General features: G+C 46.2%; 1 protein-coding gene across 4 annotated transcripts in view; it reads right to left on the bottom strand.

Annotated features, from left to right (window-relative positions):
• LOC145655126 (BMP/retinoic acid-inducible neural-specific protein 1-like) overlaps positions 1-13,470 on the bottom strand; it is a 61,419-nt gene extending 47,949 nt beyond the window's left edge. The window contains exons 1-2 of one of the 4 annotated variants that reach the window (XM_081708902.1): positions 12,994-13,470; positions 10,207-10,312 (exon numbers count right to left, since the gene is read on the bottom strand). The gene's annotated coding sequence lies outside the window, so the exon portion shown is untranslated. Of the gene's footprint in view, positions 1-10,206; positions 10,313-10,399; positions 10,678-10,705; positions 11,480-12,993 lie in introns of those variants that run through there. The other 3 variants (XM_081708904.1, XM_081708903.1, XM_081708901.1) reach the window with 3 other exon arrangements.
• Positions 13,471-14,808: the final 1,338 nt, after the last annotated feature.

Genomic DNA, 14,808 nt, shown 5'->3' with positions numbered 1-14,808 from the left:
GCGGGCTAGCTGCGCTTTTACTAATAAAGTCAGGTTGGGCTGAAGACTAAATTAGTTGCAATTTGAAAGCTCCTGTGTTGTTGATACTGTCTAATTACCTGTGGAATGAGACTGATGTGCATGCCTCCTGCTACCACTACCTGACTCATATTTCTCATAACAGTGCAAAGGCAGGGGGGGGAAAACAGGCCTGTCTGTGCTGTCAGAAATGCAATGTGCCTCGGCTCTGCCGGCGGGCAGGTGCTTCTAATCAGGAGACTCCGACTGAACTGTAGGGGCCCAGTTTATCGCCACAAATATGGGCTGGAAATTACCCCGTTTATCAAGCCCTGGCTGGACGACCCCTCCAACACCCTTTCCCAACGAGATACCGCTGATCTGCGGAAAAAAAGGAACCATGAAAGCCACCCTGCTGTCATCGGCATCCTTAGCAAAATGAGCCGGAATTTCGCAGCGTGCAGCTCCACAGGCTCTGCCTCCGCTGTCGCCATGCCTCACCTCACCTCTCTGAGACGCGCATCGCCGTGCCGACCCTACAAATCATGAAATAGGAGCGCTTGTTCAGAGATTTCCTCTGTGGCCTCGTCAGCCCTGACCTATCGCTGCAAAGCTTCTGAACACAGCCAGCGTTTGTTGCCGGCTCCCACCTTCCCCCGCCCACCACCCCTCCCCTCCCCTCCCCCGACCCCTCCTCCAGCCCAGTTGGAGAACGTGAAGCATCTGCAGACATCTCAGGAGGCAGGGACATTCTCTGCTTTAAGGAGTGGAGTTTTGCAGCCCGCCGGCGCCGTGGGTTATTATCGGCCCGGGCTCCGCTCGGTTCCTGAGGCGTCAGCTGGCACGCCCGCCTGAATTTACTGACCTCGTTTCCCTCAAGGCCTGCTGTGTTCGTCCTCCGTTTCACATCATCCCCCGCCCCTGACCCCCCCCGCTGTCTGCCAGTAGTCACCGCCAACTCCGCAGCCGCCGACGTGGTGAGGAAGCCTCTCTCCATGGGGCTCATGCTTGCCTTCTTTGCCTGCAGAGAGAAAGACCTCAAACGACTGCATGGCCTGCCCACTGCTCTTATTTAAATGTGGTTTTGCATGATAGTTTGCGTGGGGGGGTGGGGGGGGGCTTCCATAAATCAGCGATCCCCCGGGACAGGAGGCAGATGGCGTAATAAGCTTGCACGCTGCTCTCGGTTGCCTGGAGATGGAGCATTGCGGAAGGCTCTACACCTCCAGGTGAAATGTGCCACACTTGCTGTGCTGGCTGCCTCATGAATATGCACAGACCACACTGATGTTTTAATTTGATTTGGTAGCCCTGTGCCTCCAGATTCACACGTGTTCCATGTGTACCGTGCCGAGGGTACGCATGCAGGCTGCTGGGATGGGGCATCAGAGCTGCTCTGTAGTGTTGCGCTAAGAAGCAGAGCTGCCTTGTTCCACTTCCCATCATCCAGTCTTCTTCTGACTGCAGTGACTGATGTCTCACCGATAGCGGTTTAGTCTCATTTTCCCAGTGTCTTTGTGAGCAAAGTGCGAGTTTGGCAAACAAAATTACATAATCCACTGCAATTATGATTTGCTGCGTGCCCGGTGATGAAAACCAAACCAGCCATTGCCGATCACTTCAGCTAGCTCTGCGTGAAAATGCATCGGGCCGTCTGCTGGTGCCGTCTGCTGTTCCGACTCTGTCCTCGTGCTTGGCCAGTCCCTTTCTGCAATGGTGCGATTCCCAGAGATCACTCTTCGCCGGGAATGCTTCGGAGAGCTGGAGACAATTCAGAGCAGCAACTGTGCTGGTATCAAGGGCTCTCTTGACAATCATAATCATCTCTGCCTCGACCGGACACAAAAAATAATCAGCAAGACAATTTGGCTTCACTTCTGAATAGACATAAACACAGAGCCCAAAAAGGGGGTGCGGGGGAGTGGACATTTTTGCAAGGTCAGTGCAGGAGGGCAATGTCAGATTTACAGTAGGAAGCAGTTTTACTCCTTGATTCTCTAAAGTCTCGTGCCTGAGCACATGGCACCCGGACTAAATTCCTTCACGTCAGCTTTTCTATTTTCAGATGTATCCGGCATCTGCACAGTATTTGGATATAAGACATCAGGATTCATCGGTCATATCGTTAACAGTTCTCGAGGCATAATTCTTGTAAATAGCAAATAGCTGTCACCGTCACTGGGAGTGTGTTTGCTAAGTCGAAGATGCGAAGAGGTTCTGTAAGTGAAAAGGGCACCACCCCTAAATAAATGAAAAACTAAGGAGGTTCTTGTCCCTCCCTCACTGTTATCTCTGAGCCCACTAATAAATCATGCCATTTTGCTGTTGCAGCAAAGTACCTGGAATTAGTCTAGCAGCTTATGCACTCCGATAATTACAATGAGCGACGGCGAGTTCAACAGCTTGTTGTCTGAAACTGGTGATTTGGACACACCTCTGCCACTGTGGCTGCATCCCAGGGATTAGGCAGAGTTGCACAGCAGAGCCGGTTTTTTTTGCTTCTTTCCTTCCTGTCTCAGCAGGTGTGCATGTGGAGTGTGCACAGAGAGCTGACCTCGCTGTTTCCACAGACGTTGTCCATCCATGTACGAGGGACGGTGGCAAGGAGACGAATGGGTCAAAGTTCAGGAATTTATAACCATGCATAAATATAACATTCTTACTTTTGAAATTTAATGAGTCGACATTTTATTGTTCATTGTTTGTTTTTTAGTGGTTCTGAAGTGGAGTTTGTGAGTCTTCTTCACTGTGGATATCGTGGACTACAGTCCTGCGTGAAGCCTCGGGGGTGCATAGCGCGGTATCTAAGGAGTTCAGCCCAGGCTGCATGTGTTGCACCTGTTCATAAAAGCCAAGAAAACTGAATCAATACCGCCTTCTTGGTCTTCCTCGTCTGACGGTTGCTTTGGTACATTTTGGCCAAGAGCAGAGTTGGGGGATGGCACTGTGGTATTTTCACAAAGCAAAGGCTCTGAACAGAAAAAAGGGACACATGAGTCTAAACTGTATTGACATGTTAGCTTGGCCCTGTGGCCAAATGGTAAACAGATAAAGAATGATATATGTGTGTGTGTGCCCCTTTAAAAACCACAATCAAAACGTCAATGCAGTGTTATTCTATCTTTGGCCTACGCCTGAAGCATGACACCGCTAAAAATACTGGCATTAGCAATTTGCCGAAGCATCAGAAATAATCGCTCTTTTAATTCCTTTTCCCCCTACAGCAATGCAGCTTATTAGCCTAATCAACAACTGTAAGTCTTCTATAGTAGCAATAGTGAAGGCCTCATGTCTTGAGCACAGACGAAGAGCATTCACATACGAGCAGGGCCCTAGTAAAATGTTTTGGTTTGCTTTACACACTCTCGGGGGGGGGGTGTTTCTCGAGGGTTTTGTATTTTTGTAAATTATTAATGTCGTCTTTTATTGATGCCAGCTGATGCCAAAGCACAGCATGGCAAATGGAGTTGTGAGCAAGTTGTGACGTGTGTATTTTGGGGGGCGCAAATTAAAAATGTTTTCTTGGGGTGTGATTTGGCCTAAATATACTGAACAACTCCTTCCCATGAGTGGAGCAGGAAAACAATGTGATGCATGAGTTAACGACTGAGCGCACAGCTATGGAGACGGCACAGTTTCGTTCCCATTAATAGAGGCATTTCTAGGGATTTCTGGGAAATCAAGAAAAGAAAAATAAGAGCAGGCCGTTAATTAAGGGCCTGACTATTCTATTGGTTGGGCGGTGACTGCGTTTGTTTACAATACAACAGGATGACTAGAATGGTGTGACAACGAATCCCTGTGCAACCTGAAACTGTATATACATTACATCGTAGATATTTAACTGTCCAATTTTACTGTGGCACTTCATGTAGCTGGTGTTCGTGCCTAAAATAGACTGCTCGTGACCCTGTGCAACATCTTTGAAACCTTGCTCTGCCGCTGCAACGTCCCAAGAGCTCAATCATCTTTTTATAGCCATGCACACATCTAAGTCAAGCCCTCGTTTAAAGAGGCAGCCAATCACGCCTTTCAGCAGGTAGCAAAGTATCGCCGACGCGTCAGAAGCACATCGAGAGCGAGGAGGCCGCGCTCGAAATGTTCGCAGATGGGAAGTTTTGTCTATAACCCCGCCGCTGCGGAATAAATTCCTGCCTTATATCCGGCAAATGAGAGGAGTCTCGGAGTGCTAAATTATTCATAGGCCAGATTTGCAGGGTTCGCTTACTGTGCCAGGGGAGAGCGTGGCCACGTCATACACCTCCAGAAAAAGCAGACGTTTCTGCAACAAAAGCGCCTCTTTTTTTGGGGGGGGGGGGGGGGGGTATGCACTAACATTCATAGCCTTATTGCGCCGTATTTGTTTTAATGAGTGGTCCATCTCTGCCCTTAGATCCACTTGGGTAGTAATCCATCAGAAAAGACGAAATGAGTTTTGCCACAGAGGGAACTGTAACACTTTAAGCTTAATATATGATATTGAGTGTCTTAGTATTTGGGGGATGTAACTTAAAGGCCAAAGAGAATGCTGGATTTGTTAAATGCTTTGATATAGTATATGTAATATATGTGTTAAGGCCCAATGTAGCTGTGTAAGAGTGTCTTTTAAGAATTTTACAAATGCAGCTGAAGAAAATACTCAAGAAAAGAGCACTTGCCTTTTTTGTCATGCAGGATTTATGTCCTTTTGGCACTTCTCTCTCCGAGTGTGAGAACTCAAACACATCTTCCACATAAACTCAAGCTCTGGCTGAGAAAGACTCTTGCCTGCTCTCTGTTGGTGGAGTGCTGACTGAGGCGAAAGTTGGCAGTATCCTCGGTTGGCTTCACCCTCCCCTGGCCTACGATCATTAGAAATAGCAGCACAACTAGACAGCATGGAGGGAGGGGTGTGTGTGCATGTGTGCGTGCCTGTGAGTGTGTGTGTGTGTGTGTGTGTTTGTGTGTGTGTGTGTGTGTGTGTGTGTGTGTGTGTGTGTGTGTGTGTGTGTGTGTGTGTGTGTGTGCGTGCGTGCGTGTGTTTGTGTGCTTGCCCCAGCTGAATCAGCGCTTTAGAGTCAAACACAGCACGGATACATATAGTTCTTGGATGCTGCATCCCTGACATTTGGGTCATGTTCTCTGTTTTGTAATGGGGAGGCATGAAGGCACATTCCAGCTACTGTCATACATCTGCACAAGCTCTGTCGTCCAAATCTGCACGTGGACTATCCACAGCACAGCTAACCAGAATGCCGGCCTGATGGAAAGTCGTAACAAACTGCTCCATTAGCGGTCCCTTCTATTAATGTTTCAAATGCATTTTTGTTAAATGCTTACAAGTGATTGATTTCTCTGTTTTCAGATTGTGTGTGTGTGTTTTTGTGTGTGTGTGTGTATGTGTGTGTGTGTGTGTGTGTGTGTGTGTGTGTGTGTGTGTGTATTTGTGCATGTGTTGGCACACACAGTTTTCAGTATAAATAGAGTCAGCACAAGAAAAACAATAGATCACAGTTGAAAAATGCATAAGTGTGTTCCGGAAGGTAATGATTTATCTGAACATGGCTCCATTAAATCATCTGGGCTAGTGGAGAGCTCCAGAGCTGATCCCCCATCAGAAGACCTGTGCTCGTTACAACGGAGACGCGCCATTCTGCTCGGTGCCTATCAGTGTTTGTGTCTGATACATTATTGCTTAGCATGAAAAATACACCACCTTCAAAAATGCTGATTTATAAGACACGCCAGAGTTAGGACGAACATCAAAATGTCAGAGCTTTGCAAAACATCACACCCTACGCTAAGCACAGCTGGCCCAACGAGAGCTACTTTCTACATACTGGGCACACATGCTCACTTTGGCATTATTCAAGCTATGGAATGGCCATGATAAAAATGGGTTTCGCGTAACCTAATGCATTAAGGCACGCTTTACATGGGCATACCAGTGGCCTGTCTTATGCTAGCAGTGTGTCTGCAAAGCCGAGTGCCTACAAAGCAGTGCTTGGCTCACTCTTGCTAGCTTATATCCTGCCTGTATATGGGTAAAAAAGACTTGGCACAATGACTCTGGCTCCAACAACATTTATGAAAGGCTAAGTGAGCATGCCTATCTATGAGTCTGTAATATCCCATAAATAATCAATCCCCCTTAATCCTGATATAATCGTCTTTCAATGTGTCTAGACGTCGCTGCGGGCCTGCTCTCGGTGTCATGTGAAATCAGGCCTCCATAAGAGAACTGGTGCACTTCTACCTCACTTCCTGCTTTGCTAATGGCGGCTCCACAGTATTCCCTGGGTTGATATTTGGAGGACGCAGCCTGAGAAACTCTCTGGGGTGCTGTGCACTTTTAGAGGCTCTCTATGCTTTTAGCTTACCCCCCCCTCCCTCCCTTCTCCTCCTCTCTTCTCTTCCCATTATTTTCTCCTTCTCCATCTCTCAACCCATCCAGAAGGGGCAAAAGAAGAGCCCCCTGCAATTTCCCTCCTCTAATAGGTACTTCCCAACCTCCTGCTCCATAGTCAAGGGAAGTGACAACATTAAAGAATGGCTGGTCCTCTTCTCAGAGGCAGAGGCCAAGACACAGGAAATAGTACTGGGTAATTATGGGTAAATCAAGCACACTGCTCACACCAAAACCTCAGGCAAGCTCCCACGTCACTGTGGAAGTCTCAGTAGGTCTAGATCCTGCTTTTAACTGTGCCTCTCTCTCTTTTCTTTTCTTTTTCTTTTCTTTCTATCTCTCTCTCCCTCTTTCTCTCTCTCTCTCTCTCTCTATCTTTCCCTGTCTCTTTCTATCTCTACCCTCTCCCTCTCTCTCTCGCTATTCTTGGCTGATGATGCGGTTTAGTTTTGGGATGCAGGACTCTCTGAGGGTGTTAAGAGCATTGTCTGCCACAAAGCAGCTGAAGAGACTGGGCCTTATCTAAGCACCAGACAGAGAGGAACTCTTAATCAGCCCATCCGTGACTCCAGCTCTGACTCCGAGTCAGCATAAAGGAAGATAGCTGCAACACCACACAGTAACTAACTTGCAACTTTTTCATGACCACTCGTAATTTCAATATACATTTCGCAGATACTTATAGACCAGACGTGACTAAAATAAAAGGAAGGGAAACGGGGGAGACAGGATGTGCTCTGCAGTGCAGACGAACAAAAGCAAACTCATAACGGCCAGTAGTTTAGTCTGCCCTTTCCTTCTGAGTCCATCTATCCCTGTAATGTGTGACTCTGCACAGGTCTCTGATCTGGACACAGCTCCCGTAAACCTCCACTCCAGTCCGGGCTCAGTGCAGAGTGCAAATGTTAATCTGATCCGGGCTCTTCCTATCTGCAGCGTGGTGAGGGAGATCTCAAGAGCTGGAACGTTGTGTCTGTGGAGAGGCTCTTTGAGGCTGCCACATTATGCTGAGTCACGCTTGCTCCCTCCACTACATTAAGCATTCTCCATCCAGCCTACCATCTCTCAGCCTGCTGCCAGTAAAATAACAGTGCAGAGAGCTTTCCGAACGAGCGCTCCTAATAAGGCGATGCACATTAGCCATGCTCATAAGGAGTTGTTTCATATTCAGGCACCAGCCTCCTGGAATTAAGTCAATTACCAAGGTGATTTTTGTGTGTGTTTGTGTGCATAAATGTCCATCATCTGCAAGAAGCAAAGGTTGCCCAAGGGCCAATAAAGCCACAGGATTTTCTCAAATACCTAAAAATACTCAACTTTTTGTTCTAAATGATCAATAAGGTGCGTACAATCTTAGGGGAATGGCCGTGGGTGCTGTGTTTCCAGGAATGAACATAAGTCCAGTTCCCACCAACCACCAACTTTTCACATTATACACCCAGAATGCCTTTATGGTAGAGGCCAGTGTCTTTTAACTTGTCCTTTTAAGTGGGAAGATAAACGGGGGGGGTCCAGACTCGGCCTCGGCGTGCATGCGACAGGCACGCGCCACGCCCCCGGCCTGCAGACGGCGTGCACAGACGGGCAGGGAGGGCTCAGCTCGGCAGCGTTTCAACTGGAGCAGACGCCATTCAGGCCTGGGCAGAAGACCGCAGCGCTTCTGAAGCTCCGAAACAGCCTTTTTCATATTTCAGGCGGCTGGCAGGTGCTGACTGCTTGTGAGGGTGTGTGGAGGGATGCATAGGGGTGAAGAGAGAGGGAGCCAGCTGGCAGGATTCCCTACACACCCCCCGTGCAAAAAAAAAAAAACACCTACAGGTTGCCCTTGTTTATTAATAATCCCACAAGCCTCTGCGGGGCAACAGCAACTGAAGAGCAGCTGGTGCCCATCACACCTTCTATGGTGTAGATGGGAGGAGCCTCCCTGGCCCTAGCTCCACCGCTTGTCCTGCCTTAGTCTCAGCAAGCAGGGGACCCGCCAAGTTCGGCGGCCGACTTTGGGTAGCCTCTCTCTCCGCCCTTTAATTACATAATTGTAAGAAATATTGAGGTTAATCACTGCAAATATCCAAGGCTTTTAATAATTTATGAATAACAGCAAAGCAGTGGCCAAACACTTGGTAGCACGCCTCTGTCTTGCACTTTCTCTCTAGCTGCGCAAAGCCACGCTCAGCCCTGCCAAGTGTGCTGTAATCAAAACTGATATTTTTTTCTACAGCGGTGCCATTTACATAAAGGTGCCTGTAAGAGGAAATCCAATTGGCTGTTCGAGGAGCGCGCACAGCGGGCTCTGACTCATATTCTCTGCATATGCATCAGTGAACTTGAAGGTCAATTTGGGATCAGATATGGAGATGAAGGCCAAAAAAAAAGGAAACAAGACTGATCTGTGCATGTTCAGCTTATCAGCTTATCTTACATGACCAATATCAAAGTGCCTGTGGCCACACGCAGTGCTCTTAAACATCTTAAAGGACAACTGTGCTACATACTTTGCAACAGCGTGACACTTGCAATCGTGAAACTCCATTTCACAATATTATGTTGTTCTTGATTACGTGAAATGCATTTCCTCAGTAACCTCTTGTTGATCTGTTTGTATTTTACATCAGGCTAAGTTGAGGCAGTATTAAGCGTTATCAAGGAGGAGAAAGAAAGAAGGTTTGGGAACTGCCACTATAGCTGGCTCGTAATTTTGGCTCAGAAAAATAAAAAGTTCTGGAATGCAATGTAGTCAGCAATGTCACATAAGCATTTTAGATATAACATGATAGAACTGGTATGGCCTCACCAGAAATATGCTCTGACAGAAACAAGTCCAACTCGCTGGAAAGAGTGATGTAATAAATGGCCTATCAACTGACAAAAATGGAAAAAGATCCAAAATCCTAAACACCTCTGAGGATTTAAAGTCCACTTTTCATTGTTATCTTTTAATTGCCTTGTATTTCCCAAGAAGAATATAACAGCAATTCTATATTGACTGCAATAGTAGGATGGCCTGAAATATTGTCTACCTGTAAACTACATTTTATTAATACATAAGTACATTTTCTTTTCCCTGTAATCTCTCTCTCTCTCTCTCTCTCTCTCTCTCCCTCTCTCTCTCTCTCTCTCTGTCTCTCTCTCTCTCTCCCTCTCTCTCTCTCTCTCTCTCTCTTCTCTCTCTCTCTCTCTCTCTCTCTCTCTCTCTCTCTCTCTCTCCTCTGTCTTCACCTGTTTGCCACTTGCCGTTTAAATAAGAAGTTTACATAAATGCCCCACCACATTCATACTTAATGAATCCACAATCAATCTTTTTCATAAAACAAAATATTCTTTTTAACAGCAACCACAGTGTGCTCAGCGCAGATTTCAACCACAGCATTACAGAGAGAGAGAGAGAGCATGCATATATGTTATGGGTCAGTCTGTTAAACTGGAACCTTACTGTCACTTCATTAAGTGTCTAAGTTCAATAACTCCAACCCAGCCCTGATACGTCCACATGCTTTTGATGAGAAAACTTCTAAATCCCTTGACTTTTAAGCCCTACACAAGCTTTCAAACCCACTTCAGCTGCCTTCCATAATAACTCCCAGCTTCCCAGCCCACCACTGTCAATTTCTTTTTTATTTAACCCCCTTTGAAGCCTCCAAAGTAATATTAATCATTTTTCATAAAAGACTGATTCTTTTGTTTTTATTAATTTTGCATGCTTCTGAAATGATTTATTTATCAGTTAACACAAAGATATATATAAATAATGTTTAATGAATCCAAAGGCTCAATTATTGCCATGCTAAGCACAATTACAAGATCCTACAGAGATTGTGTAATACTACCTGCTTAAGGTCTTGTCTTAAGGTCCACTGCAGTGGGAGCCTCTCTCTCCTGCTTGATATTGGACCGAGGCCGTATGCGGGACCGTGGTCAGCAGTGGTGCGATTTCTGAAGCATAATATGGTAAAGTTCATACCTTCATCCAAAAAAACCCAACAACAACTACAACGAGTGCAAATCCTTTAGCAAACCCACCATCGCTGGCCTCTACAGCTGGGGTTCATGCCACATCGCAGGGCTCTGTGTCTCAGCAATGTCCACAGTCTCAGAGGGTGTCATTATTGCTTATTAGTGCTCGCAAATTCTTTGAGCGCTGCGCTAGTGGCTAACGAGCTTCTCCAGCCCCACCCAATGTTGGCTCGAACCATTCAGCTGGAGACCCGACTATTGCAACACCGCACGTCACACCCACTTCTCGGGGACGCACGTTAACCAAAATAAATCAATCAATCAAAAGAAAACACGGCCATAAAACCCCTCGCAAACAGGCAAGCCACACACCTCCTCCGCCAAAGCATCCATCTCCGTGGGCATTGGAGGGCCAGGCTGAGCAGCTGCATCCACTAGCCCTTTCACAACTCAGCTACTGGGACCAAACACCGGGGACTCCTGCCAGGGGAAGACAGTGCTTATTATTCGCTCTGCCAAAACAGGACGCTAGTTAATATTCCGGGCCAGCCTGGCACAGAGACGATCTGTCCCAGGCCTGGGCACACCGTCTGCATGGAGAGTGCGATAGAATGTCTGCAACAGCAGAGAGGCTGGTCTTCTTTGGCCCGTTACCCAACAATGGGTCCTCTTGCTTATTTGCCTTTTTTGTAATCATGGCAGCAGCAGGTAGGAGTCAGTCTATCACCCGGAGCGGCACCGGCTGGAGAACATTATGCAGCAACACACACCCGAGGACTTTTCAGAGGGTTGTTTGTAAGGTCTCGGTGATGTGGAAAGGCAGGTGTTTGCCTTAAGCTACGGCTGGCATTTTCAGTGGGTGTAGCGTGATTGTAGGACGAAGATGTTGGGTCGTAACATCGCAGAGAAGGTGTGAAATGCATGGCACAGCCAGATGAATTTTAGAAAGTGCTACCTTTGTATATGGACATGAATGCGGTTACCAAGAGTCCACACTGTAGATGGTTATATCCCCTGCTGACCTAATCTGAAGTGACAATAAAGAACTGAGATGTAGGATGACCTATGCACAAAATCACCTTAGCTGATGAACCTTTGCATTCGTTAATAATTAGCACAGGCTCGTATTTAAGCTATTGACGGTGAAATGTAAGGAACTGCCCTTAATAGTACAACGCGTTCGCGAAATTCTTTCAGGTCACAAAGGCCTAATTAAAGCGATTCACAGACTCGCACTTCTCCACCTGTTTTGAAACTATCTATCGTAAATACTCAAGAACTGAAAAGTCAAATTTGACGTCGAACGCAAAAGTGCGCGAGCTCCCCCCGCAGTTGACCGTAAGAAGTGCACTCGCATATGTGCTCCTCACGGGGTTTTTTTCCGGTTGCGGTCCTTTCAGCGCGATCTGTGCCGTCGTCATCGGCGCATGCTGTATGCATAAACATCGCGCGGACCTTGTTGTCACCGCTTTCCTCCGGAGTGTGTACATCCGTAATGAGTTTCATCCTGCCTTTACAGTGCAGTCAGCTGCGACACTGTCGCATATGCAATTGTGCTGTCATGATGGCTTTCTACTTTTTATATATTTCCCATGAGAAAAATGAAACCGTTGAAGCCTGTATGTAAAGTTAGGAAACGCAAGCCGTGACGAGAACGCATAAAATGTTCTTAAAATGATGAGGACAGGTCGCTCGAAAAACCTGAATATTGCTTCTGTCACAAATTCTGCCCCGGAGCACTGGCATAACTCTCCATATGAAACCTTTCCACCTACTGTATTTTTTCACATACTGTATTTTAACCTACTGTATTGTGCATCTTAGATGCTATTATGCTATTATTTTGGAAATTCACGTTTTATCCATGACAAATTGCTGCAAGTCGCCAACTGGGGTTTTTTTTTTTTTTAGTTTTTTGTTTTTTTTGTTTGGTTGGGTTTTTTTGTGGGAAGCCACTTAATGGAAGTTTTGTGCTCTATTGCGCAGGTGGTAAGTGCTGCGACTCTGCTACTCAAACAGCGTTGAAAGCGCATCTTTTAATGCAAATGCATTCACGGCTGACATCTGTGATACATGCTTACACAAACTACTCGCAAACGTACCACGCAACCTGAACGCAAAGGCTTTTTGATGTTGTTTTTTTTTGATGGGTTTTTTTTTTTTAATGCTACGAAGGTGAATCGGAGACAAGATGCGTGGACGGAAAACAGATTTCTCTCAAATAGTCCGTCCCTCTCTCCCTCTTTCTAAAGACTGTCTCCTCTGCATTATTTTTCGCTTCGCATGGCCCGTTCAGCCGTTTATAATACATTGTTTACAGAGCTAGAGTACATATGCAACCTAAGACGTGCACTATCTTTCGGGTGTCACCACTGCCCAGTCAGCGAACCTGCTATATAGCCTACGCGGAAAAAGACTGTGAACAAACTGCCAATGTTGTGAAACGAAGCACTTCGCAAAAACAAACCTTGAAGTGGCTTTTTGGGTTTATCCCCTTTATAAATACAATTAATCGAAAGTCACAAACTGGTCAGTTACTATGTAAGGGCACGCTGCAGGGTCGGTTAGTGCAAGATCACCATAACTAATACATGACTGCAATACAATCACTGGCAAACCTCTAGTCCCGTCCATATCTTCAAACTAGTGCGCCGACTTACCTAAAACTGATTCTCTCCTGTAGTCAGAATCTGCGGTCCGAGATGTTTTAACGCATTCGTGGCAAACTTCTGCGGGAGCATACGTATCCACGGCTCATGCTGGTGGCTCGCGCTTTGATACTCGATTGCAGATGAGTTAGCAGTCCCTCTCATGCTCAAGAGGAAGAAATCCGGCGGTTCGACGAGGTTATCAGCATCGGTGTGCAACGCGCCAAACGGACACACTGGGTTTTTTTTTTAAGGCAGAAAGACGACGGCGAGGCTAGGACGGATCGGCGGAAATATCCGACAGAGAGTTGGGATGATCGGTATTGCTCGGCAAAGGGCGTCCGCGAGCGCAACGTCGGCAGGTGGAGAGAGGCAGATGTCAGGGTAGGTAGTCTGAGACACAGACTGAGAAGAACGCGCAAAACGAGCAGAGAAACTAGGGGGAGGCGCCGAGGATACAGTTTTGTATTGAAGAGGACGGTTATGCCAGACAGCAAGAGGAGGGACCGGGCCACATCAAGTGTATGGAGCGGGAGGGGGGGCAGTGAGAACTGCGTTTATTGTGAGAGAATTTATGCTAATAAGCTGTGGTTTTGGACTTTTCTTTGTGCTCAGAACGAAACTAGATTTCTTGATGCTACTGCAATTTACCGTTCACATGCAAACTGAGACGATATATAATCTTTAATAAATTAATATATGTGTACATATTTGTAATGTTGTAGTCCAAAGATATCACGGACACCCGGTAAGTGTGGAAAATACATCATTTTTATAGTTGCAACATGATATGAGCCTTGTTTTGATAAATGTCAGCGGAGAGCAGAAGAACCTGCTTTGTTAGTGGGGGAAGCGCTGGATTCTTCGCTCTGAACTTTTCTTTTTGATTGGCAAGCAATCATTAAACAGTACTTCGGGAAATATCAAGGACGCTTTCAAGGCACACACACACACACACACACACACACACACACGCACACGCACACACGCACACGTGCACACGCGCACACACGCACACACACACATATATATGTGTGTGCGTGTGTGCGCGTGTGTCTGTGTGTGTCTGTGTGTGTGTGTGTGTGTGTGTGTGTGCGTGTGTGTGTACGTGTTATATATATATATATATATATATATATATATATATATATATATATATATATATGTGTGTGTGTGTGTGTGTGTGTGTGTGTGTGTGTGTGTGTGTGTGTACGTGCGTGTGTGTGTAAAATGGACGATAGCATATTTGTACAGGTTTAAAATACAGGTCCTGTGGTTATTGTGTTTCTGTGAGATGCTGGAGAAACGGCCTGCATTCTGAATAGCCTTATAGACAGATGTAATACCAGTTCAGGCAAGATAAAGATCAACCGAGGCAATTTAAACAAAACGCAGCAAAGGACAGGAGCTGTCCGTGGTGCTGAATTTAGATCGCTGTCCTTTAGGGTGTCTCGCGAAAGACCTCCTTTTGTGGTTTAAACTCTTCAAGTGATACTAGACTAGAAAATGTGCTGTATTCCGGCACTGATACGCGTGTCCTTCTCTGTCTAGTGGTGCTTGCTGTTTAAAATGTGTTGTAATATTACTCCTACCAGTCAGGCCGGTAAACCTTATTAGATCATATATAGTTGACAGAGATTGATTTTACATAAATTTTCACCTCTGATCAAGGCTGTATTGCAAACATACAGGTATCAGGATTATGCTTCAGTTGTTCCCTGGCAATTTGATACATCTAAAATTTTATCTGAAAAGCAATACCCTGTTCTTCATAAATTACAATTGCTTTGGTTTGAACCCTGTTGCTTGACATGACAACACACCATC

Source organism: Electrophorus electricus, unplaced genomic scaffold (assembly GCF_041902795.1).
Source record: "Electrophorus electricus isolate QZ-2024a unplaced genomic scaffold, ASM4190279v1 Scaffold179, whole genome shotgun sequence".
NCBI lineage: Eukaryota > Metazoa > Chordata > Actinopteri > Gymnotiformes > Gymnotidae > Electrophorus > Electrophorus electricus.
Note: the sequence above shows the minus strand (reverse complement) of the source record. Positions and strands in the feature narration are given on the sequence as shown.